Genomic DNA, 26192 nt, shown 5'->3' with positions numbered 1-26192 from the left:
ATCTGACAAGAAAATCTCTGAATATCTCTATGTAAAAAAAAAAAGAAGATATTTTTCCTCAAAATTTCTTTATCTCACCAAGTGCTCTGTTATCTAGGGCTACTCTTTGAACTGTCATCTGCATGGTAAAAAACAAAAGCCAATCAGCATTATCAGTGCTTGGTTCACACATTTTATTGTTATCTTGTGGGATTTCACTGAAATCTCGTAAGATTTCATAGGAAACGTTCTTAAACTGAGTAGGGAAATAAGGTGGCTGTGCCTGTACATCCCAGATGCTCGCTCCCTTGTAAGTCCTAGGACTAGCATCCTGATTGCTGCTTAAAGTATCTCTGCAAAGGGATGTGGTTACTGGTGAATTTTTTAGGTAAAATATTTTTTTTACATGGAGATGTTAGTTTGATATTTTCTTGTCAACCTTTTACAGATATACTACATAACTTGGATTGATTCAGTATATAGTTACCGGTTACCCTGCCCACCATTACCGCACACATTGTGGCTCTGTCTATATTTGCCCCAAAATGTTATTGTGAAATTTTGTAGTGTGTTGCCAGTGCGGCTGTTGGGCCGCCGGTTACCTTAACCCGCACACCATTACTGCACACACCTACTCACTGTAGCTTTGTTTTAGTTTGGCCCAAAATGTTATTGTAGTAACATGTGTGGGTCAAACTTATGCAAACGGCAGTGCGGTGCCGGTGCGGCTGTACAATACACGCGTGAAGTCATGACATGTGGGACTGGAGTATGGCTTGCCTCCAAAAGTTTAGTACTAGTTAGTGAGCCAGGCACGGTGCAGGTGTACAGTACATATGGGACCTGCAGATTGTACACACACATGATGCCCTATTTTAGTGAACTTCAGCTATAGGCTGGGCAGAACATTGCATGAGCCGTGTCACACGGTGCAGAAGCAATGTGCTCAACAGGACAGCCTCCAAGCACTAAGAAGTGGGGAAAGAAGAATGTCTTTCTGTGAAGGTTAGCAGTCGGCCAACCTCCTGAACTGTGGAGACAGAAGAATGTAAGTGTTGTTTGAGGCTGGGGACTAGATGAAAAATATAAGTGTGATGGCTCTCTGCAGAGTCAGACAAAAGCTAAACTCAAGATATCACAATAATCTCCCAAAGTGTGATATATAAAGAACAGTAAAGCAAAAGTGGGTTTTAGGGAGAAGCGCTCTATGGGGCTGATTTATCATTTGTCTGGCGGACATGATCCGCTGTAGCGATCATGTCTGCCAGACATAGATAGATGCCGACAGCATACGCTGGGGCCTAGTTATCAAGCCGTCAACCTCAAATACGCTGCGTATTCCGCAGCGTATTTGTGGCGAGGCTGATTCGCCTTAGTTATCAAAGGCTCGAGACCGGCAAAAGTAGAATTTTGTGACGTAAACTTCGATCCGCCGGACTCAGTCCGACACAGATCGATTCTTACGTCACTCCAGATGTTCCGCACACAAGTGCGGCACAATCTCACTACTTTTGCTAGTTATCAAAAAACTAGCAGGTACGCTCGGCACTTTTACGGCCCAGCGTACCTGGTTTTCAAAGCGCCAGCCTGGAGGCGGCGGATCCCATAGGAATCAATGGGAGTCTGACCATAGCGAAAGTACAAGTTCGCTGCTGCCAGACATCCCATTCATTCCTATGGGAGCTGTCTACACCTAACACCCTAACATGTACCCCGAGTCTAAACACCGCTAATCTGACCCCCCCTACACCGCCGCAACTACATAAAGTTATTACCCCCTAAACCGCCGCTCCCGGAGCCCACCGCAACTATAATAAATGTATTAACCCCTAAACCGCCGCTCCCTGAACCCGCCGCAACCTATATTAAATGTATTAACCCCTATCCTGCCCCCCTACACCGTCGCCACCTATAATAAATTTATTAACCCCTATCCTGCCCCCCACTACGCCGCCGCCACTGTAATAAAATGATTAACCCCAAAACCTAAGTCTAACACTAACCCTAACGCCCCCCTAACTTAAATATTAATTAAATAAATCTAAATAAATTAACTCTTATTAACTAAATGAATCCTATTTAAAACTAAATACTTACCTTTAAAATAAACCCTAATATAGCTACAATATAAATAATAATTATATTCTAGCTATCTTAGGATTTATTTTTATTTTACAGGTAACTTTGTATTTATTTTAGCTAGTTAGAATAGTTATTAAATAGTTATTAACTATTTAATAACTACCTAGCTAAAATAATTACAAAATTACCTGTAAAATAAATCCTAACCTAAGTTACAATTAAACCTAATACTACACTATCATTAAATTAACTAAATAAACTACCTACAAATAACTACAATTAAATACAATTACATAAACTAACTAAAGTACAAAAAATAAAAAAAGCTAAGTTACAAAAAATAAAAAATTAAGTTACAAACATGTTAAAAATATTACAACAATTTTAAGCTACTTACACCTAATCTAAGCCCCCTAATAAAATAACAAACCCCCCCAAAATAAAAAAAATCCCTACCCTATTCTAAATTAAATAAATTTCAAAGCTCTTTTACCTTACCAGCCCTTAAAAGGGCCATTTGTGGGGGCATGCCCCAAAAAGTTCAGCTCTTTTGCCTGTAAAAGAAAAATACAACCCCCCCCAACATTAAAACCCACCACCCACATACCCCTAATCTAACCCAAACCCCCCTTACAAAAACCTAACACTAATCCCCTGAAGATCATCCTACCTTGAGTCGTCTTCACTCAGCCGAGCCACCGATGGAACTGAAGAGGACATCCGGAGCGGAAGAAGTTAATCCTCCAAGCGGCGCTGAAGAAATCTTCCATCCGATGAAGTCATCATCCAGGCGGCGCTGAAGAAGTCTTCGATCCGGCCGATGTCATCTTCAAAGAGGCGCTGAAGAGGTCTTCTATCCGGGCGAAGTCATCTTCCAAGCCGGGTCTTGAATCTTCCTTCCGCCGACGCGGAACCACCTTCTTCACCGACGGACTACGACGAATGACGGCTCCTTTAAGGGACGTCATCCAAGATGGCGTCCCCTCAATTCCGATTGGCTGATAGGATTCTATCAGCCAATCGGAATTAAGGTAGGAAAAATCTGATTGGCTGATGGAATCAGCCAATCAGATTGAGCTCGCATTCTATTGGCTGTTCCGATCAGCCAATAGAATGCAAGCTCAATCTGATTGGCTGATTGGATCAGCCAATCGGATTGAACTTGAATCTGATTGGCTGATTCCATCAGCCAATCAGATTTTCCTACCTTAATTCCGATTGGCTGATAGAATCCTATGAGCCAATCGGAATTGAGGGGATGCCATCTTGGATGACGTCCCTTAAAGGAGCCGTCATTCGTCGTAGTCCGTCGGTGAAGAAGGTGGTTCCGCGTCGGCGGAAGGAAGATTCAAGACCCGGCTTGGAAGATGACTTCGCCCGGATAGAAGACCTCTTCAGCGCCTCTTTGAAGATGACATCGGCCGGATCGAAGACTTCTTCAGCGCCGCATGGATGATGACTTCATCGGATGGAAGATTTCTTCAGCGCCGCTTGGAGGATTAACTTCTTCCGCTCCGGATGTCCTCTTCAGTTCCATCGGTGGCTCGGCTGAGTGAAGACGACTCAAGGTAGGATGATCTTCAGGGGATTAGTGTTAGGTTTTTGTAAGGGGGGTTTGGGTTAGATTAGGGGTATGTGGGTGGTGGGTTTTAATGTTGGGGGGGGTTGTATTTTTCTTTTACAGGCAAAAGAGCTGAACTTTTTGGGGCATGCCCCCACAAATGGCCCTTTTAAGGGCTGGTAAGGTAAAAGAGCTTTGAATTTTTTTTTATTTAGAATAGGGTAGGGATTTTTTTTATTTTGGGGGGGTTTGTTATTTTATTAGGGGGCTTAGATTAGGTGTAAGTAGCTTAAAATTGTTGTAATATTTTTAACATGTTTGTAACTTAATTTTTTATTTTTTGTAACTTAGCTTTTTTTATTTTTTGTACTTTAGTTAGTTTATGTAATTGTATTTAATTGTAGTTATTTGTAGGTAGTTTATTTAATTAATTTAATGATAGTGTAGTATTAGGTTTAATTGTAACTTAGGTTAGGATTTATTTTACAGGTAATTTTGTATTTCTTTTAGCTAGGTAGTTATTAAATAGTTAATAACTATTTAATAACTATTCTAACTAGCTAAAAGAAATAGAAAAATACCTGTAAAATAAATATAAATCCTAAGATAGCTATAATATAATTATTAATTACATTGTAGCTATCTTAGGGTTTATTTTACAGGTAAGTATTTATTTTTAAATAGGAATAATTTATTAAAGTATAGTGTAGTGTTAGGTGTAATTGTAACTTAGGTTAGGATTTATTTCACAGGTACATTTCTCTTTATTTTAGCTAGGTAAGCTATTAAATAGTTAATAACTATTTAATAGCTATTGTACCTGGTTAAAATAAATTGAAAGTTACCTGTAAAATAAATATAAATCCTAAGATAGCTACAATATAATTATTATTTATATTGTAGCTATATTAGGGTTTATTTTAAAGGTAAGTATTTAGTTTTAAATAGGATTCATTTAGTTAATAAGAGTTAATTTATTTAGATTTATTTAATTAATATTTAAGTTAGGGGGGCGTTATGGTTAGGGTTAGACTTAGGTTTAGGGGTTAATCATTTTATTACAGTGGCGGCGGCGTAGTGGGGGGCAGGATAGGGGTTAATAAATTTATTATAGGTGGCGACGGTGTAGGGGGGGCAGATTAAGGGTTACTAGGTATAATGTAGGTGGCAGCGGTGTCCGGGAGCGGCGGTTTAGGGGTTAATACATTTATAAGATTTGCGGCGGGGTCTAGGAGCGGCGGTTTAGGGGTTAATACATTTATAAGAGTTGCGGCAGGGTCTAGGAGCGGCGGTTTAGGGGTTAATACATTTATAAGAGTTGCGGCAGGGTCTAGGAGCGGCGGTTTAGGGATTAGTAACTTTATTTAGTTGCGGGGGGCTCCGGGGGCGCCGGTATAGGGGGTAGAGCAGTGTAGTTAGTGTGAGTGCTTAGTGACAGGCTAGCAATAAAGCTGGGAAAAAGCCGAAGGGCAGCGAGATCGGATGAGTGATAACTGTCACAGTCCGCTGCTCATCGCCCCGCGGCTTTTTGACAGCTTTATTTGATAACTTAGGCGTATTTTTTTCAGGTCCGCGGCGGCGAAGGTAGGCGAGCTTAGGCGGACGTATTGGGCCGGCGAAGCCAGAAAAGTAGACGGCTTGATAACTAGCCCCCGCTGTCTGCATTTATCATTGCACAAGCAGTTCTGATGAACTGCTTGTGCAATACCGCCCCCTGTAGATTTGTGGCCAATCGGCCGCTAGCAGGGGGGTGTCAATGAACTTGATCGTATTCGATCGGACGGATTGATGTCCGCAGCCTCAGAGGCATCGGACAAGTTAAGGAGCAGCAGTTCTTAACTCCTGTTTCCGGCGAGCCTGAAGGCTCTCGCGGAAACAGGGGTATTTGGCCCCATTCGGGCCATGATAAATCGGCCCCGATGGGGGATATGTATCAAGCTGTCAACTACATTGCATTCGCCGGCATCAATATGCTCGCCTAACATCGCAAAATATCGCGGCCGTGGATCTCAATACAATCTCCATATTTATAAAAAAAGCAAAAAGACCCGCACTAAGTACGGGGCGATGAGCTTCGGACTGTCGTTAACTAGCAGTCATCGATCTTGCGTCTATTCGGCTTTTTCCCAACTTTATTTATACTCTGTCACTAAACGCCGCCACTATACTAAAATGTTTAACCCCTATCCCGCCGCTCCCCGATATCGCTGCAAACTAAATAAAGTTATTAACCCCTTTCCCGCCGCTCCCCGACATCGACGCAACCTAAATAAAGTTATTAACCCCTATTCTGCCGCTCCCCGACACCGCCGCCACTAAATAAACGTATTAACCCCTAAACCTCTGGCCTCCCACGTCACTACCACTAACTAAACCTATTAACCCCTAAACCGTCAGCCCCCCACATTGCCAAAAACTAAATTAAGCTATTAACCCCTAAACCTAACAACCCCCTAACTTTCAATTAAAATTACAACATCCCTATTAACCTACCCTAACTATTATACTACAATTAAATTAAACTACCAATTAAATAAACTAAATTACATATTAAAGAAACCTAACCCTACTCAAATTATTTAAATATGACATTAAACATTTTTTAAAGTACTAAATTACAGAAAAAACAAACACTAAGTTACAAAAAAACAAACACTAAATTATGAAAAAAATAAAAAAACAAATTATCAAAAATAAAAAAGAATTACACCTAATCTAATAGACCTATCAAAATAAAAAAGCCCCCCTAAAATAAAAAAACCCTAGCCTACAATAAACTACCAATGGCCCTTAAAAGGGCCCTTTGTGGGGCATTGCCCCAAAGATAACAGCTCTTTTACATTGCAAAAAAATACAAACACCCCCCCAACAGTTAAACCCACCACCCAACCAACCAACCCTCCCAAATAAAAAACCTATCTAAAATAACCTAAGCTCCCCATTGCCCTAAAAAAGGGCATTTGTATGGACATTGCCCTTAAAAGGGCATTTAGCTCTTTGACATGCCCAGACCCTAATCTAAAAATAAAACCCACCCAAAAAAAACTTAAAAAAAACTAACACTAACCCCCCGACGATCTACTTACAGTTCTTGAAGTCCTGCTTGAAGGATCCATCCAGCCGGAGAAGTCCTCATCCAGTCGGCAAGAAGTCTTCATCCGGGCAGCCTCTTCCATTTTCATCCGGCCGGAGAAGTCCTCATCCAGGTGGCAAGAAGTCTTCATCCAGACGGCATCTTCATCCATCCGGCGCGGAGCAGGTCCATCCTGAAGACATCTGGCATGGAGCATCCTCTTCATATGATAGCCGCTGTAAACTGGAACTTCAATGCAAGTGACACCATCCAAGATGGCGTCTCTTGCACTCATATTGGCTGTTCCAATCAGCCATTAGGATTGAGCTCTCATCCTTTTGGCTGTTCCAATCAGCCAATAGAATGAGAGCTCAAATCCTATTGCCTGATTGGAACAGCCAATAGAATTAAAGCTGCTCAAATCCTATTGGCTGATTTAAACATTGAAGTTCCAGTGTACGGCGGCGAAAGTATGAAGAGGATGCTCTGCGCCGGATGCCTTCAGGATGCACCCGCTCCGAGCTAGATGGATGAAGATAGAAGATGCCATCTGGATGAAGACTTCTCCGGCTGGATGAAGATGGAAGAGGCCGCCCGGATGAAGACTTCTTGCTGCCTGGATGAGGATTTCTCCGGCTGGATGGATCCTTCAAGCGGGACTTCAAAAACTGTAAGTGGATCATCGGTGGTTAGTGTTAGGGTTTTTTTAAGGGTTTTTTAGCTGGGTTTTATTTTTAGATTAGGGTCTGGGCATGTAAAAGAGCTAAATGCCCTTTTAAGTGCAATGCCCATACAAATGCCCTTTTCAGGGCAATGGGGAGTTTAGGTTATTTTTTTTGGGAGGTTGATTGGGTGGTGGGTTTAACTGTTGGGTGGGTGTTATCTTTGGGGCAATGCCCCAAAAAAAGGCCCTTTTAAGGACCATTGGTAGTTTATTGTAGGCTAGGGTTTTTTTTTATTTGGGGGGGGGGTTATTTTGATATGGCTATTAGATTAGGTGTAATTCTTTTTTATTTTTGATCACTTCGTTTTTTATTTTTCGTTATTTAGTGATTGTTTTTTGTAACTTAGTGTTTGTTTTTTTCTGTAATTTAGTACTTTTAATAATGTTTAATTGTATATTAAATGTAAATGAGTAGGGTTAGGTTTCTTTAATATGTAATTTAGTTTATTTAATTGGTAGTTTAATTTAATTGTAGTATAATAGTTAGGTTAGGTTAATTAATAGCTTAAAATAGTTTATTTTATATTAAGATAAGGATGTTGTAATTTTAATTTAAAGTTAGGGGGTTGTTAGGTTTAGGGGTTAATAGCTTAATTTAGTTTTTGGCGATATGGGGGGCTGACGGTTTAGGGGTTAATAGGTTTATTTAGTAGTGGTGATGTGGGAGGCCAGAGGTTTAGAGGTTAATATGTTTATTCAGTGGCGGCGGTGGCGGGGAGTGGTGGAATAGGCGTTAATACATTTTATTTAGGTTGTGGCAATGTCAGGGTGGCAGATTAGGGGTGTTTAGACTCGGGGTTTATGCTAGGGTGTTAGGTGTAAACGTTACTTGTTTTCTACCATAGAAATCAATGGGTTATATTTCTTTGTCTTGCAGCATCGAACATAAGCTTTCACTGCTCTCAGACTCAGACCATTGATTTCTATGACATCCGCGGCCTCCAGGGGGGCGGATTGAAAACCAGGTACTCTGGGTCGGAATAGCCGCGAGTGTACCTGTGAAAAGTTTGATAACTTGGAAAAAGTGTCAGATAAAGCCGAATGTGTATTCGGAACATCTGTAATGACATAAGCATCGATCTGCATCAGATTGAGACCTTCCGGATTGTATGTTACGTCACAAATTTCAACATTTGCCGGTCTTGAGGCTTTGATAACTAGGTCGGATCAATTTTGCAACAATTACGATGCGGTATGCCAGCGTATTTGCGGTTGACACTTTGATAGATAGGCCTCTATAACTCTAAGTAGAGCTGTCTGAATGATTCTCACAAATAAATACTTATAAGTGATTTGTAGTTAATAATTTGATAATAATAATAATAAAACGTTGCCGGCACCTCTAGACATACATGTTTAAATGAAAATCTTGCAAATGATAAGTGCAAAAGACAGTGGTCTTTATAAATAGATAGCGGTCTTTAAAAATAGATAAGAACCCTTGATAAGAAATGAAAGTCCGGATTTCAGCAAGCAGGGAATAAAACTACAGTCTTAGTTGAAATGTGCACCAATATTCTATGTGAAAAAACAGCTGTCGATGTCCCAGATAACAAGCCAAAGAAAATACATCTTATCCAGCTAAATGTGTTGCTTACTTAGGGTTCTCCATCAGCTTGGTGTTTCCTGTGGTCACTTGACTTAAGAGAACCAATCCTGGTGCTCCTTCACAAACATATGCAAACACATCAACACTGGAATGCATTGAGAGCTCACTGCATTCCAGTGGTGATGTGTTTGCATATGTGCAGCATCTCTCCTTCAGATACATGAAGTTTAAGAAATTGCAATAGACAAGCAAGAAATTAGGCTTTGAGGAGCACCAGGATTGGTTCACTTAAAGGGACAGTATACACTCATTTTCATATAACTGCATGTAATAGACACTACTATAAAGAATAAGATGCGCAGATACTGATATAAAAATCCAGTATAAAACTGTTTAAAAACTTACTTAGAAGCTGTCAGTTTGGCTCTGTTGAAAAGGTAGCTGGAAAGCCCACTGCAAGTGGCAAATAAGACCCTCCCCCTTCTTTTGCATATGAAAAGACCCTTTACACAAACAGGAGAAAGCTGGAGAAGGTAGCTGACGGTATTCACATAAAGCTTTGGGGCTTGGTTAGGAGTCTGAAAATCAGAGCAATGTTATTTAAAAATAAGCAAAACTATACATTTATTTTTAAAAAAAACTTTATGGGCTATATAAATAGATCATCTACAAAACATTTATGCAAAGAAAAAATGAGTGTATAATGTCCCTTTAAGTCACGTGAAAACTGTTCAAGAAGGAGCACCAGGATTTGTTCACTTAAGTCATGTGACCACAGGAAACACCAAGCTGACAGAGAAGCCCAAGTAAACAACACACTTAACTAAATTAGAGGTATTTTCTTTGGCTTGTTATCTGGGACATCGACAGCCATTTTTCACATAAGAATTTTGGTGCACATTTCAAATAAGACTGTAGTTTTATCCCCTGTTTGCTGAAATCTGGACATTCATCTTTTTTCAGGGGTTTGTTATGCAGTTATTATGCAAATACTGTGACTGTTTGTTTATGGTAATATTGCATTGCCTTATACTTCCTGTTTCCTGTTCCTACCTCTGACCTGGATGTAGTTCTTTAGTTCAATATGATTCCTCACACTAACAGCTTGTAGTGTCTTTATTTCTATACATGAAACATGGTGTCAGAAGTAACTAGAATCAGGACTGAGCCTCTTGCTTGGAGCACAGCAGCTTTAAGATACAGCACAGCTTTGTGAGTTACAGCCTAAAAACATAATTTATGTAAGAACTTACCTGATAAATTCATTTCTTTCATATTAGCAAGAGTCCATGAGCTAGTGACGTATGGGATATACATTCCTACCAGGAGGGGCAAAGTTTCCCAAACCTCAAAATGCCTATAAATACACCCCTCACCACACCCACAAATCAGTTTAACGAATAGCCAAGAAGTGGCACCCCACAAGAAAAAAGTGCGAAGCATAAATATAAGGAATTGGAATAATTGTGCTTTATACAAAAAAATCCTAACCACCACAAAAAAAGGGTGGGCCTCATGGACTCTTGCTAATATGAAAGAAATGAATTTATCAGGTAAGTTCTTACATAAATTATGTTTTCTTTCATGTAATTAGTCCATGAGCTAGTGACGTATGGGATAATGACTACCCAAGATGTGGATCTTCCACGCAAGAGTCACTAGAGAGGGAGGGATAAAATAAAGACAGCCAATTCCGCTGAAAAAAATCCACACCCAAAAATAAAGTTTAAATCTTATAAAGAAAAAAACTGAAAATATAAGCAGAAGATTCAAACTGAAACAGCTGCCTGAAGTACTTTTCTACCAAAAACAGCTTCAGAAGAAGAAAACACATCAAAATGGTAGAATTTAGTAAAAGTATGCAAAGAAGACCAAGTTGCTGCTTTGCAAATCTGATCAACCGAAGCTTCATTCCTAAACGCCCAGGAAGTAGAAACTGACCTAGTAGAATGAGCTGCAATCCTTTGAGGCGGAGTTTTACCCGACTCGACATAAGCATGATGAATTAAAGATTTCAACCAAGATGCCAAAGAAATGGCAGAGGCCTTCTGACCTTTCCTAGAACCGGAAAAGATAACAAATAGACTAGAAGTCTTTCTGAAATTCTTAGTAGCTTCAACATAATATTTCAAAGCTCTAACTACATCCAAAGAATGCAATGATTTCTCCTTAGAATTCTTAGGATTAGGACATAATGAAGGAACCACAATTTCTCTACTAATGTTGTTAGAATTCACAACCTTAGGTAAGAATTTAAAAGAAGTTCGCAACACCGCCTTATCCTGGTGAAAAATCAGAAAAGGAGACTCACAAGAAAGAGCAGATAATTCAGAAACTCTTCTGGCAGAAGAGATGGCCAAAAGGAACAAAACTTTCCAAGAAAGTAATTTAATGTCCAATGAATGCATAGGTTCAAACGGAGGAGCTTGAAGAGCCCCCAGAACCAAATTCAAACTCCAAGGAGGAGAAATTGACTTAATGACAGGTTTTATACGAACCAAAGCTTGTACAAAACAATGAATATCAGGAAGATTAGCAATCTTTCTGTGAAAAAGAACAGAAAGAGCAGATATTTGTCCTTTCAAGGAACTTGCAGACAAACCTTTATCCAAACCATCCTGAAGAAACTGTAAAATTCTCGGAATTCTAAGAGAATGCCAGGAAAAATGATGAGAAAGACACCAAGAAATATAAGTCTTCCAGACTCTATAATATATCTCCCTAGATACGGATTTACGAGCCTGTAACATAGTATTAATCACAGAGTCAGAGAAACCTCTTTGACTAAGAATCAAGCGTTCAATCTCCACACCTTTAAATTTAAGGATTTGAGATCCTGATGGAAAAAAGGACCTTGCGACAGAAGATCTGGTCTTAACGGAAGAGTCCACGGTTGGCAAGAGGCCATCCGGACAAGATCCGCATACCAAAACCTGTGAGGCCATGCTGGAGCTACCAGCAGAACAAACGAGTATTCCTTCAGAATCTTGGAGATTACTCTTGGAAGAAGAACTAGAGGCGGAAAGATATAGGCAGGATGATACTTCCAAGGAAGTGACAATGCATCCACTGCTTCCGCTTGAGGATCCCTGGATCTGGACAGATACCTGGGAAGTTTCTTGTTTAGATGAGAGGCCATCAGATCTATTTCTGGAAGTCCCCACATTTGAACAATCTGAAGAAAAACCTCTGGGTGAAGAGACCATTCGCCCGGATGTAACGTTTGGCGACTGAGATAATCCGCTTCCCAATTGTCTATACCTGGGATATGAACCGCAGAAACTAGACAGGAGCTGGATTCCGCCCATACCAGAATTCGAGATACTTCTTTCATAGCCAGAGGACTGTGAGTCCCTCCTTGATGATTGATGTATGCCACAGTTGTGACATTGTCTGTCTGAAAACAAATGAACGATTCTCTCTTTAGAAGAGGCCATGACTGAAGAGCTCTGAAAATTGCACGGAGTTCCAAAATATTGATTGGTAATCTCACCTCCTGAGATTCCCAAACCCCTTGTGCTGTCAGAGACCCCACACAGCTCCCCAACCTGTAAGACTTGCATCTGTTGAAATTACAGTCCAGGTCGGAAGAACAAAAGAAGCCCCCTGAACTAAACAATGGTGATCTGTCCACCACGTCAGAGAGTGTCGTACAATCGGTTTTAAAGATATTAATTGAGATATCTTTGTGTAATCCCTGCACCACTGGTTCAGCATACAGAGCTGAAGAGGTCGCATGTGAAAACGAGCAAAGGGGATCGCGTCCGATGCAGCAGTCATAAGACCTAGAATTTCCATGCATAAGGCTACCGAAGGGAATGATTGTGACTGAAGGTTTCGACAAGCTGATATCAATTTTAGACGTCTCTTGTCTGTCAAAGACAGAGTCATGGACACAATGGGGGGTAGTTATCAAGCCGTCTACTTTTCTGGCTTCGCCGGCCCAATACGCCCGCCTAAGCTCGCCTACCTTCGCCGCCGCGGACCTTGAATACGTTCGCCTAAGTTATCAAATAAAGCTGTCAAAAAGCCGCGGGGCGATGAGCAGCGGACTGTGACAGTTATCACTCATCCGATCTCGCTGCCCTTCGGCTTTTTCCCAGCTTTATTGCTAGCCTGTCACTAAGCACTCACACTAAACTGCACTGTTCTACCCCCTATACCGGCGCCCCCGGAGCCCCCCGCAACTAAATAAAGTTACTAACCCCTAAACCGCCGCTCCTAGACCCCGCCGCAACTCTTATAAATGTATTAACCCATAAACCGCCGCTCCTAGACCCTGCCGCAACTCTTATAAATGTATTAACCCCTAAACCGCCGCTCCCGGACACCGCTGCCACCTACAGTATACCTAGTAACCCCTATCCTGCCCCCCCTACACCGTCGCCCTCTATTATAAAATGATTAACCCCTATCCTGCTGTTCCCGCACCTCTCCGCAACTAAATAAATCGTTTAACCCCTAAACCGCCGCTCCATGAACCCGCCGCAACCTATATTAAACCTATTAACCCCTATCCTGCCCCCCCCTACACCGTCGCCACCTATAATAAATTTATTAACCCCTATCCTGCCCCCCACTACGCCGCCGCCACTGTAATAAAATTATTAACCCCTAAACCTAAGTCTAACCCTAACGCCCCCCTAACTTAAATATTAATTAAATAAATCTAAATAAATTAACTCTTATTAACTAAATGAATCCTATTTAAAACTAAATACTTACCTTTAAAATAAACCCTAATATAGCTACAATATAAATAAGAATTATATTCTAGCTATCTTAGGATTTATATTTATTTGACAGGTAACTTTCAATTTATTTTAACCATGTACAATAACTATTAAATAGTTATTAACTATTTAATAGCTTACCTAGCTAAAATAAAGAGAAATGTACCTGTGAAATAAATCCTAACCTAAGTTACAATTACACCTAACACTACACTATACTTTAATAAATTATTACTATTTAAAAATAAATACTTACCTGTAAAATAAACCCTAAGATAGCTACAATATAATTAATAATTATATTATAGCTATCTTAGGATTTATATTTATTTTACAGGTAACTTTGTATTTATTTTAGCTAGTTAGAATAGTTATTAAATAGTTATTAACTATTTAATAACTACCTAGCTAAAAGAAATACAAAATTACCTGTAAAATAAATCCTAACCTAAGTTACAATTAAACCTAATACTACACTATCATTAAATTAACTAAATAAACTACCTACAAATAACTACAATTAAATACAATTACATAAACTAACTAAAGTACAAAAAATAAAAAAAGCTAAGTTACAAAAAATAAAAAAATAAGTTACAAACACGTTAAAAATATTACAACAATTTTAAGCTACTTACACCTAATCTAAGCCCCCTAATATGGATCAGCCAATCAGATTGAGCTTGCATGATCAGCCAATAGAATGCGAGCTCAATCTGATTGGCTGATTGGATCAGCCAATCGGATTGAACTTGAATCTGATTGGCTGATTCCATCAGCCAATCAGATTTTCCTACCTTAATTCCGATTGGCTGATAGAATCCTATCAGCCAATCGGAATTGAGGGGACGCCATCTTGGATGACGTCCCTTAAAGGAGCCGTCATTCGTCGTAGTCCGTCGGTGAAGAAGGTGGTTCCGCGTCGGCGGAAGGAAGATTCAAGACCCGGCTTGGAAGATGACTTCACCCGGATAGAAGACATCTTCAGCGCCTCTTGGAAGATGACATCGGCCGGATCAAAGACTTCTTCAGCGCCGCCTGGATGATGACTTCATCGGATGGAAGATTTCTTCAGCGCCGCTTGGAGGATTAACTTCTTCCGCTCCGGATGTCCTCTTCAGTTCCATCGGTGGCTCGGCTGAGTGAAGACGACTCAAGGTAGGATGATCTTCAGGGGATTAGTGTTAGGTTTTTGTAAGGGGGGTTTGGGTTAGATTAGGGGTATGTGGGTGGTGGGTTTTAATGTTGGGGGGGTTGTATTTTTCTTTTACAGGCAAAAGAGCTGAACTTTTTGGGGCATGCCCCCACAAATGGCCCTTTTAAGGGCTGGTAAGGTAAAAGAGCTTTGAAATATATTTAATTTAGAATAGGGTAGGGATTTTTCTTATTTTGGGGGGTTTGTTATTTTATTAGGGGGCTTAGATTAGGTGTAAGTAGCTTAAAATTGTTGTAATATTTTTAACGTGTTTGTAACTTATTTTTTTATTTTTTGTAACTTAGCTTTTTTTATTTTTTGTACTTTAGTTAGTTTATGTAATTGTATTTAATTGTAGTTATTTGTAGGTAGTTTATTTAGTTAATTTAATGATAGTGTAGTATTAGGTTTAATTGTAACTTAGGTTAGGATTTATTTTACAGGTAATTTTGTATTTCTTTTAGCTAGGTAGTTATTAAATAGTTAATAACTATTTAATAACTATTCTAACTAGCTAAAATAAATACAAAGTTACCTGTAAAATAAATATAAATCCTAAGATAGCTATAATATAATTATTAATTATATTGTAGCTATATTAGGGTTTATTTTAAAGGTAAGTATTTAGTTTTAAATAGGATTCATTTAGTTAATAAGAGTTAATTTATTTAGATTTATTTAATTAATTATTTAAGTTAGGGGGGCGTTAGGGTTAGGGTTAGACTTAGGTTTAGGGGTTAATAATTTTATTACAGTGGCGGCGGCGTAGTGGGGGGCAGGATAGGGGTTAATAAATTTATTATAGGTGGCGACGGTGTAGGGGGGGCAGGATAGGGGTTAATACATTTAATATAGGTTGCGGCGGGTTCAGGGAGCGGCGGTTTAGGGGTTAATACATTTATTATAGTTGCGGTGGGCTCCGGGAGCGGCGGTTTAGGGGGTAATAACTTTATTTAGTTGCGGCGGTGTAGGGGGGGTCAGATTAGCGGTGTTTAGACTCGGGGTACATGTTAGGGTGTTAGGTGTAGACAGCTCCCATAGGAATCAATGGGATGTCTGTCAGCAGCGAACTTGTACTTTCGCTATGGTCAGACTCCCATTGATTCCTATGGGATCCGCCGCCTCCAGGCTGGCGCTTTGAAAACCAGGTACGCTGGGCCGTAAAAGTGCCGAGCGTACCTGCTAGTTTTTTGATAACTAGCAAAAGTAGTGAGAATGTGCCGCACTTGTGTGCGGAACATCTGGAGTGACGTAAGAATCGATCTGTGTCGGACTGAGTCCGGCGGATCGAAGTTTACGTCACAAAATTCTACTTTTGCCGGTCTCGAGCCTTTGATAACTAAGGCGAATCAGCCTCGCCACAAATACGCTGCGGAATTCCAGCGTATTTGAGGTTGACGGCTTGATAACTAGGCCCCTGAATCTATCTGGAAACCTAAAAAGGTTACCCTTGTTTGAGGAATCAATGAACTTTTTGGTAAATTGATCCTCCAACCATGATCTTGAAGAAACAACACAAGTCGATTCGTATGAGATTCTGCTAAATGTGAAGACTGAGCAAGTACCAAGATATCGTCCAAATAAGGAAATACCACAATACCCTGTTCTCTGATTACAGACAGAAGGGCACCGAGATCCTTTGTAAAAATTCTTGGAGCTGTTGCTAGGCCAAACGGTAGAGCCACAAACTGGTAATGCTTGTCTAGGAAAGAGAATCTCAGAAACTGATAGTGATCTGGATGAATCGGAATATGCAGATATGCATCCTGTAAATCTATTGTAGACATATAATGCCCTTGCTGAACAAAAGGCAGGATAGTCCTTACAAGTTACCATTTTGAATGTTGGTATCCTTACATAACGATTCAATATTTTTAGATCCAGAACTGGTCTGAAGGAATTCTCCTTCTTTGGTACAATGAAGAGATTTGAATAAAACCCCAGCCCCTGTTCCAGAACTGGAACTGGCATAATTACTCCAGCCAACTCTAGATCTGAAACACAATTCAGAAATGCTTGAGCCTTCGCTGGGTTTACTGGGACACGGGAAAGAAAAAATCTGTTTGCAGGAGGTCTTATCTTGAAGCCAATTCTGTACCCTTCTGAAACAATGTTCTGAATCCAAAGATTGTGAACGGAATTGATCCAAATTTCTTTGAAAAAACGTAATCTGCCCCCTACCAGCTGAGCTGGAATGAGGGCCGCACCTTCATGTGGACTTGGGAGCTGGCTTTGGTTTTCTAAAAGGCTTGGATTTATTCCAGACTGGAGATGGTTTCCAAACTGATACCGCTCCTGAGGATGAAGGATCAGGCTTTTGTTCCTTGTTGTGACGAAAGGAACGAAAACGATTATTAGACCTAAATTTACCTTTAGATTTTTTATCCTGTGGAAAAAAAGTTCCTTTCCCTCCAGTAACAGTTGAGATAATAGAATCCAACTGAGAACCAAATAATTTATTACCCGGGAAAGAAAGGGAAAGCAGAGTAGACTTAGAAGACATATCAGCATTCCAAGTTTTAAGCCATAAAGCTCTTCTAGCTAAAATAGCTAGAGACATATACCTGACATCAACTCTAATGATATCAAAGATGGCATCACAAATAAAATTATTAGCATGTTGAAGAAGATTAATAATGCTATGAGAATTATGATCTGTTACTTGTTGCGCTAAAGCTTCTAACCAAAAAGTTGAAGCTGCAGCAACATCCGCTAAAGATATAGCAGGTCTAAGAAGATTACCTGAACACAAGTAAGCTTTTCTTAGAAAGGATTCAATTTTCCTATCTAAAGGATCCTTAAAGGAAGTACCATCTGCCGTAGGAATAGTAGTACGCTTAGCAAGAGTAGAGACAGCCCCATCAACCTTAGGGATTTTGTCCCAAAACTCTAATCTGTCAGATGGCACAGGATATAATTGCTTAAAACGTTTAGAAGGAGTAAATGAATTACCCAAATTATTCCATTCCCTGGAAATTACTTCAGAAATAGCATCAGGTACAGGAAAAACTTCTGGAATAACTACAGGAGATTTAAAAACCTTATCTAAACGTTTAGATTTAGTATCAAGAGGACTAGAATCCTCTATTTCTAATGCAATTAGGACTTCTTTAAGTAAAGAACGAATAAATTCCATTTTAAATAAATATGAAGATTTATCAGCATCAACCTCTGAGACAGAATCCTCTGAACCAGAGGAATCATTATCAGAATCAGAATGATGATGTTCATTTAAAAATTCATCAGAAAAAATGAGAAGTTTTAAAAGACTTTTTACGTTTACTAGAAGGAGGAATAACAGACATAGCCTTCTTAATGGATTTAGAAACAAAATCTCTGATGTTATCAGGAACACTCTGAGCATTAGATGTTGACAGAACAGCAACAGGTAATGTAACAGTACTAAAGGAAATATTATCTGCATTAACAAGTTTGTCATGACAATCAGTACAAACAACAGCTGGAGGAACAGATACCATAAGTTTACAGCAGATACACTTAGCTTTGGTAGATCCAGCACCAGGCAGCGATTTTCCAGAAGTATCTTCTGACTCAGTGTTAACGTGGGACATCTTGCAATATGTAATAGAAAAAACAACATATAAAGCAAAATTGATCAAATTCCTTAAATGACAGTTTCAGGAATGGGAAAAAATGCCAGTGAACAAGCTTCTAGCAACCAGAAGCAATAAATAATGAGACTTAAATAATGTGGAGACAATAGTGACGCCCATATTTTTTTTAATGCCAAAAAAGACGCCCACATTATTTGGTGCCTAAATGCTTTTGGCGCCAAAAATGACGCCACATCCGGAACGCCGACACTTTTGGCGCAAAAAAACGTCAAAAATGACGCAACTTCCGGCGACACGTATGATGCCGGAAACAGAAAAAAAATGTTTGCGCCAAAAAAGTCAGCGCCAAGAATGACGCAATAAAATTAAGCATTTTCAGCCCCGGCGAGCCTAACAGCCCACAGAGAAAAAAGTCAAATTTTAAGGTAAAAAAATTGATTGAATTCAAATGCATTATCCCAAATATGAAACTGACTGTCTGAAATAAGGAACGTTGAACATCCTGAGTCAAGGCAAATAAATGTTTGAATACATATATTTAGAACTTTATAAAAAAGTGCCCAACCATAGCTTAGAGTGTCACAGAAAATAAGACTTACCCCAGGACACTCAGATGAGTGTCCTGGGGTAAGTCTTATTTTCTGTGACACTCTAAGCTATGGTTGGGCACTTTTTTATTGTAGATACAAGTTGTAGAAAGCCAAACCAGTACTGAAACGAAAATCAGTAGAGGTAATGGTATATATAAGAGTATATCGTCGATCTGAAAAGGGAGGTAAGAGATGAATCTCTACGACCGATAACAGAGAACCTATGAAATAGACCCCGTAGAAGGAGATCATTGAATTCAAATAGGCAATACTCTCCTCACATCCCTCTGACATTCACTGCATGCTGAGAGGAAAACCGGGCTCCAACCTGCTGCGGAGCGCATATCAACGTAGAATCTAGCACAAACTTACTTCACCACCTCCATAGGAGGCAAAGTTTGTAAAACTGATTTGTGGGTGTGGTGAGGGGTGTATTTATAGGCATTTTGAGGTTTGGGAAACTTTGCCCCTCCTGGTAGGAATGTATATCCCATACGTCACTAGCTCATGGACTCTTGCTAATTACATGAAAGAAACGTTTTTTTTTCTGATATTTGAGAGCTTAGAGACATAAAGACAATATGACTGCCATGAATTGCATACCTCCCCCAGAGGAAATGAGAATCAGTGGGGATTGCAGCCGCAATTGGGAAACTTTCAGAGCTGAGTTTGAAGATTATTCCCTGGCTACAGGGTTGAATGAGAAATCTGCAGCAGTGCAGGTAGCAACTCTGAGAAGAGTCATGGGCAGTGAATGCAGGCATGTGTATAAGCACAATCTGACCCTCACAGCAGAGCAAAAAGAGAATGTTACAGCCATTTTAGATGCACTGGAAGCTTATTTTAAACCTGCTAAAAATGTTATATATGAAAGGTATATGTTTGGATGCTGCAAACAAGAAGAGGGAGAATCTCTTGATAACTTTGTTACACGCTTGAGAGAAAAGGCTGCAACTTGTGAATATGGTACTCTAAGGGATGAATTAATAAGGGATAAAATTGTTCTTGGTGTAGCTAGTGAGAGCACGCACAGGCGTCTACTAAGAGAACATGACTTAACTTTAAACACAGCCATTGAAACATGCCGTACAGCAGAGCTCACTGACAGACGTCTAAAAGTTATGGAACAGGACAGACAGCAGACCGACAGCATAACCATTGCAATGCAGAAACAACACATAAGCAAACCGCAGCAACAATGCCGCCAGTTTAGCACAAATACTGCAAACCCTACCGCATGCAAATATTGTGGGACTGTGCATCAAAGAATTAAAGAGCAATGTCCAGCTTATGGGAAGTCTTGTAGGTCTTGTGGAAGAACAAATCACTTTGCTAATGTTTGTTTGTCAAGTAAAAGACAGCCATCACTAGGAAAGTTACACACCATTGAGAACACATCTGCATATTAGGAAGAGCCACACTCCGCTGAAGTGATATACAGTAGTGAATTGATCGGCACTGTGCAAGCCAGAGGAAAGAAATGGTTTGTCACTTTAACTTTAAATAATAAGCCCCAATCCTGCCAGCTCGATTCAGGAGCAACATGTGATGTAATGTGTTTGAGAGACAAAATGATGTTAGCACCAGAAGTACGTCTACTGCAAAGTGACACCAGACTAAAGTTATACTCCGGTGAGCTTATGAAATCTCTAGGACTCTTCAGGACAGAATGGGTCATACGTGGAAGGACACACAAGCTAGAGTTTGAAATTGTGGAAGCCTGCCAAAAGCCACTGTTACCCGGCTCAACCTGTGAGCATCTAGGGCTGATGCATTTCTCTATCCCCGCAGAGCTCAACATGATAGACAATCAATTCAAAGGGCCCTTGACAAAACATTTGCTATTAAAGGAATTTAGTGATGTTTTTACTGGGCCAGTAGAATCTGTACCAGGGGAAGTTCATTTTGACCTTGACATGAGTGTCCCTCCAGTACAATGTGCACCGCGCAATGTGCCAGTGGCCATAAAACAGGCAGTTAAGGAGCAGCTTGACCATTATGAGGCTGATGGACATTTAGCAACAGTGACTGTACCAACTGATTGGATAAGTAACATGGTGATTGTAAAGAAGCCTGAGAAGTTAAGAATATGAATAGATCCCAAATTCTTGAATCAGGCACTGAGGCGATCTCACTACATCATGCCAACTCTCGAGGATGTTTTGTACAAGCTGCCTAAGGCATGTCTGTTCACGCTTGTTGATGCCCGTGATGCATTTTTACAATGTAAGTTGAATAATGCAAGTAGCTACATGACAACCTTCTGGACTCCCTGGGGCAGAAAAAGATGGCTTAAGTTGCCTTTTGGGGTATCAGTTGCACCAGAGGTGTATCAATGTAAACAATATGAACTATTGGCTGGACTCAGTGGTATTGAACCAATAGCTGATGACATCCTTGTGGTTGGTTGTGGGGACACAGATAGTGAAGCAGAGCAAGATCTTGATGGCAAATTATTAGAACTAATGAATCGTTGTAGGCAGGTGAAACTAAGACTTGGCATGAAAAAACTGCAATTCAAGGTCAAAGAGGTCCGCTTCCATGGGCACATACTATCCTTTGAGGGTTTGAAGGCTGACCCAGAAAAAATCAGAGCTATACTGGATATGCCACAGCCGGCAAATGTGAAATCCTGCAGCGCTTCATAGGATTTGTTACCTACCTATCAAAATTCCTACCACACCTCTAAGAGGTTTGCGAGCCGTTGAGAAGGCTTCTGGACAAGGATGCAGTTCGGCATTGGCTTCCTAAGCATGATAATGCAGTGCAGGACATCAAACGTTTGGTCACAGATACACCTGTCCTGAAGTACTATGATGTGACAAAACCTGTAACTATTCAAAGTGATGCAAGCAAAAGTGGACTAGGGTGTTGCCTATTGCAAGCTGACCAGCCTATCACTTTTGCTTCAAAACTATGCACAAATCGAAAAGGAATGTCTGAGTATTGTGTTTGCCTGCCAGCGCTTTCATCACTACCTCTATGGTCGTGACGAGATCACCGCAGAAACTGACCATAAGCCTCTGATATCTATTTTCAAGAAACCACTTTTGTGTGCACCAAAACGTCTACAGAGCATGTTGCTCACATTACAAAATTATTGCCTAAATGTTGTCTATAAACCTGGACCTTAAATGTACATTAGTGACACTCTTAGCAGAGCTACAGCAGCAAGTAGTTCACCTGAGAGTGCACAACACACAGTTTGCAGTGTTCAACAGGACCTGGATGTCCTGTCGCAGATTAATCATTCACACTATTTAAACGTCACAGACCAACGATTGCTTCAGATAAGACAGCACACAGAAATTGACGACAGTTTGCAAGCACTTAAGTATGTTGTTCTGAATGGTTGGCCAGATTCAAAGGCAGAGGTGCCATTAATTGTAAGAGAATATTGGACTTTCCGAGACGAAATCGGCATTCAGGATGGTGTACTGTACAAGGGGTCAAGGGTCATCATTCCTAAATCATTAAGATCGGAGATGCTGACGCGTATTCATGCCAGTCACATTGGTGGTGAAGCATGCTATAGACAGGCACGAGATACCCTATATTGGCCTAACATGCAAAATGAGATTAGAGACTTTGTTAGCCGTTGTTCAGCATGCAATGAATATGCGCAGGCACAACAGAAAGAACCCATGATGTCACATGTGCTGCCCATACGGCCTTGGCAAATTGTAAGCATGGATTTACTGAATTATGCTGGGCAAGATTTTCTACTAATCGTTGATCACTATTCTGACTTTTGGGAGATTGAGCTTCTTCCCGACCTGTCTGCTGAAACTACAATCAAGCGTTGTAAAGCACAGTTTGCACGTCATGGACAGCCAGACAGGGTAATCTCAGATAATGGACCTCAGTTTGCATGTGAGCAATTCAGACGGTTCTCTACAGATTGGGGATTTGAGCATCTTACCTCTTCCCCGCGGCACCCTCAAGCTAATGGCAAAGCGGAATCAGCTGTAAAGATAGTGAAGAATCTTTGCAAAAAGGCCAAGTATGAAGGTAATGACCCATGGAAAGCCATTCTACATTGGAGGAACACCTCAAATGAAGACATGGACAGCAGTCCTGCACAGCGCTTGATGTCAAGGAGGCTGAAGACTTCATTGCCAGTGGCAAATAAATTACTTGAACCTTGTGTGGTAACAGGGGTACTGGAGAAGCTGCGACGGAGGAAACAGATCTCCAAACTGACATACGATGTGTCTGCCAAAGACTTACCTGAACTAAGCATTGGAGAGCCAATCCGTACGAAGCCGCTCCCTGGTGACAGGACTGGTCGCTGGAGACTGGGTACCTGTGTTCAGAGGGTTGCTCCTCGCTCATATCTTGTGGATGTGGAAGGCAGTCTCTACCGCCGCAACCAAGTGGACCTGAGAGTGGCAGAACATCTCACCACACAAGCCTATAAGCATCCGGCACTTGAGCATTCTGAGACTCTCAATGCACCTAGTCCTACTGGACCACATAAGCAAGGCAGAGACAATACTGCTGTCATATCAGAAGGATACAATGAGGATGCCATAATGCAGCCTCTTATACCAGCAAGTTCTTCCATGCCAAACACACCAGCAAGGAAAGAGGGCAGCTCCTTAACACCTTCTGGAGCTGAACAACTTCACCCAGGCAAAATCCCTGTGGCCTTGCGTAGTGGTCAAGTTTCAAGACCACCAGATAGACTCAATCTGTAGTGTATCTACCAGTAATGTAGTATGTTATGTTTAAGACTGATCAGGATCTGTTTTAGGTAAATTGTTAGTTATTTTTGGATTAAATGTAAAAAGGGGAGATGTTATGGAGTTATTATGCAAATACTGTGACTCTGTTTATGGTAATATTGCATTGCCTTATACTTCCTGTTTCCTGTTCCTACCTCTGACCTGGATGTAGTTCTTTAGTTCAATATGATTCCTCACACTAACAGCTTGTAGTGTCTTTATTTCTATACATGAAACAGGGTTCTTATCTATTTTTAAAGACCGCTATCTATTTATAAACACCGCTGTCTTTTGCACTTATCATTTGCAAGTTTTTCATTTATACATGTAAGTCTTGAGGTGCTGGCATCTAATTTATGTCATTTATTTTTTTATTATTATTAAATTATTAATTACAAATCACTCACTATTGTAAGGCTGGGTACTGGAGTAAAGTTGTTGGCTGTACCTTGTGCTTATTTATTCTGACTTCACCCAAAATGTAATTTTTTATTTATTTTTAAAGATGTATACCTTTAGTACATTGGGGAAATGAGGAATGGTTGTGATTAAATAAAATATCTGGAGCTAAATTTCCTTTCATGAGGACAGAATATAGACTGTCCTTTAGGTACAGTCATGTGGTACCTTTTCATGTGGGTGAAATAATCATTCCTGTCACTTAAAGTTTTGTTTTATTCTGTCCTCATGAAAAGGATCTTTAACTCCAGATATTATTTTGAATCACAACAATTCCCCACAATCTCATCCCCCCCAAATTATATACAGTTATACTTATTTAGGCAGTAGATTTTGTTTTGGCTTTTATGTTTATTTATCTACACTTTAATCATCTTCTGTTTTATTAATGTGTTGTGGCATAGGGGCCTATTTATCAAAGCTTCAACTGAAAATACGCTGCAATTCCACGTCGTAATTGTCGTGAGATTGATCCGCCGTAGTTATAGGTTGAACTCGATTGACTTTGGTCTTTTTTCAACCTCATCTACTATGTTACTATTAGACATGTGCGTTTTGTTTCATTCCGAATCAAAATTCGGACGAATTCGATAAATTTGGGGGGGTTTCAAATCGATTCGAATTTCCTTAACAAATCAAATTAGTAGATTAGAGCTTTTTGTAAGTATTTTAGATTTGTATAGGTTAAACTCGATTGACTTCTGTCTTTTTTCAACCTCATCTACTATGTTACTATTAGACATGTGCATTTTGTTTCATTCCGAATCAAAATTCGGACGAATTCAATAAATTTGGGGGGGTTTCAAATCGATTCGAATTTCCTTAATAAATAAATCCAAATTAGTTTGGATTTATTCGTTAAATTCGAATGGCCATGGACTAATCACAATTCAGTATAAAAGAACAACTAACAACCACAACAATTCTAATACTAACAATAACAACTCTAATACTAACAACAACAACAATGTGAACAAAAATTTTTGGATAAAGGAATATCCACAGAAGGAATGCATATAGCACTCTTATGCCCAAACTTAGAGATAGGCGGTATTCTGATTATAAAACATAACTTTTAATTTGGTCATTAAAATAAGAATTTCAACAAAACTAACATATATGCATAAAAAAACTCTGTAGGGCTATTTGTCTATATTGATGGAAGTGGGAAGTATTGTAGTTAAAGTAATATATGGCCTTATCCAAAATAATTCATACCACTTCAACCCCATCCTAATCGTGAGAGCCAAATATTTAATTTGCTTGGCTATAAGTGTACATATAACAACTAAGTCAGACTCCACAACACATAACAAAACAAAGGGAAGTGATCCCAGAATTGCTGGAAAAGGCAAAAATGCTAATGTCTCCCAGCTGACCTTGTTGTCTATATTATAGAAAGAGGTAACTGGCTGGGAGTGTGCTTAGAGCATATTACAACATTTAAATCAAAGAAAGAAAAAAAAACCCTATTAAGAGAATAGGGAAAAGTATGCTCTTTCTATACAAGTTTATATTTTTCCACTTAAAAATTTAACTTTTACTAGTTGTAGTTAAAAAGGCAGCAGAAATAGAAGTTATATCTAGCGTGCCAGAAAAATAGTTAAAAACACAACTCTGTAACTGTTAATGTTGCTGATTTTAGGTTGTCTATCACATATGATGAGGAGGGGAAAAATCAATGATATTAGGTAAATGTAAGAGCCTCTATTTAGGAGCTGTGTCCTGTATTGCCCTATATTAGGGTAGATCATTTTTTACACTAAATATGCTATAAATCCCTTCCCCATCCTTCCCACAATATGTCCCAAATGTTACAACAAATGTTACAACAACAAATAAAAATATCAATTTAGTAGATAGTCTGAAATTAACAGAGTGCAGTTAAAATAAACACGAGGCCCCTGACGCGGTCGCGTTTCACTAATACTAACAATAACAACTC

The 26192-nt window shown here is 39.8% G+C and overlaps 1 protein-coding gene across 1 annotated transcript in view; it reads left to right on the top strand.

Annotated features, from left to right (window-relative positions):
- LOC128657846 (pecanex-like protein 2) overlaps positions 1–26192 on the top strand; it is a 629457-nt gene that overhangs the window by 582256 nt on the left and 21009 nt on the right.

Source organism: Bombina bombina, chromosome 4, assembly GCF_027579735.1.
Source record: "Bombina bombina isolate aBomBom1 chromosome 4, aBomBom1.pri, whole genome shotgun sequence".
NCBI lineage: Eukaryota > Metazoa > Chordata > Amphibia > Anura > Bombinatoridae > Bombina > Bombina bombina.
The sequence above is the reverse complement of the archived record's forward strand: the minus strand, read 5'-3'. Positions and strand labels throughout refer to the sequence as shown.